This window comes from Myotis yumanensis, unplaced genomic scaffold, assembly GCF_028538775.1.
Source record: "Myotis yumanensis isolate MYYU_CA2020_CCGP unplaced genomic scaffold, mMyoYum1.0.hap1 SCAF_2, whole genome shotgun sequence".
NCBI lineage: Eukaryota > Metazoa > Chordata > Mammalia > Chiroptera > Vespertilionidae > Myotis > Myotis yumanensis.
Genome location: NW_027223753.1, coordinates 115,985,497 through 115,987,266, shown reverse-complemented (window position 1 = coordinate 115,987,266; position 1,770 = coordinate 115,985,497). Strand labels below are relative to the sequence as shown.

The 1,770-nt window shown below is 41.8% G+C and overlaps 1 pseudogene; it reads right to left on the bottom strand.

Moving 5' to 3' along the window:
• Positions 1 to 484: 484 nt before the first annotated feature.
• Positions 485 to 1,392, bottom strand: LOC139002061 (cytochrome c iso-1/iso-2-like; annotated as a pseudogene).
• Positions 1,393 to 1,770: the final 378 nt, after the last annotated feature.

Genomic DNA, 1,770 nt, shown 5'->3' with positions numbered 1-1,770 from the left:
TTGAGCATCTGCCCCCTGGTGGTCAGTGCAAGCCATAGCGACTGGTCATTTGGCCGTTTGGTCAATTTGCATATTAGGGTTTTGTTATATAAGATATTCATATAACCAGATACGTGTGTGTGTGTGTGTGTGTGTGTGTGTGTGTGTGTGTGTAAAACTGATCTTCTCTAGGTTGTGAGATGGCAATCAACACCTTTGTGGAAAGTTTGACATAATTAATCCATTCTAATCTCAATTTCAATCGTCTTTAGGAGGAGAAATAGCGATAGCAGTTGTTGAACTAGAATTACTATAAAAAATCAAAAGGTGTGATCATACTCATTTAACTACCAGCCAATTTTATTTAGCTCAGAACTATTCAACAAGAATACCCTATAAGCCATTCATTATATGAATTCCTGTCTGTCAGAACAATTGCAATATAACACCTGTTAAAAAAAAGTCATGAGGCATTTCTACCTTGCAATAAATAAGGTAGTGGCTATTACTTGTGAGTTGCATTTTTGAAATTAGCTATCCTGTCTGCCCTTTCTCCCTTCTTATTAATGCCAGCTGAAAGGCTGGGTCCCCATGACCATCCTCACTCCTAACACCAACTACAAGTTCAGGGATTCCAAGACCACCTTCAGATTTGATAACTTGCTAGAAAGACTTCCAGAACTCAGGAAAGCCATTCTGGATTATTACAACAAAAGGACATAAATTAAAAATGATAGAGGGAAGTTTTACATAAGGCAGGGCTAGGGGTCACCCAGGTGTACCATTTCTAGTTTTTCCTTCCAGGTGGAGTGGAGGACAGTGCCTATTTCTCTTAGTAATGATGTGTGACAATATGCATACAATATTGCCAACTAAGGAAGCTCACCAAAGCCTTGGTGTCCTAAATATTACTGAAGCTTGATCACATAGACATGATTGACCTTTCACATGGCTAACCTTAGTCTCTAGTCCCTCCACTGCCAAAGTGGTACCTTGGTGCCTAAGGCCCTCCACCGGTAGATTATCACTGTAGTTCAAGGCCTTCAGGCAAGCAAAGGCACTCATATAAAGCAGACACTCCAAAGGCTTGGAGATTACTTCCCAGAAGTGAGGGCATAGGTCAGGCCTCCCTTTGGGCAAAGTTAATTCTTTACTGCACACTGTCTAAGATCATTTTTGTTCCAAGGATGTATTTCGTGGCATTCTCAAAATACTCCATCAGTGTCTCCTATTCCTAGATGATGCCTTTGCTCTTTTTGGCATCTGTGTAAGAGAATCTGGAGCCTGACCTGTCTTCTGCTCCAATAGGCCATGCAGACTTGACTCGGTTTTGTGCCTGCCTCTGTTTTCTATGGTGTGGCACCAGGCACATCTCTGAACAAAAACCTCCTACCCCTTCTCCACATCACCCATTTTGATTTTTTCTCTTGCTTCATATACTGTAAAGTTCCTATTTGGAAGCTGGACATGCCGCTCTCCTGGGCATACTTTCCATCACTACATTATTGAGCTTGAGTTGTCCCAAAAGTAACACTGGAGCCATGAACTTGTGTGTAGTTCATTTTCAAGATGATTCCAGGAAACAGGAGTGAAGTGCAAGAAATGTGGGACAGATAAAGGGGAAAATTTAAATAAGGGTGTGATTTTTCAGATGCTGCTGGGGATAATGGTGTAATGTGCCACTGGGACCTCCTTAGAAGTGCACAGAATGCCTTTCAGAGTGTCCACTTGAGGATGGATAGGGAACATCAATCTATTGGCTTATATCCCCTTTTGGTTGAGCATCACCCT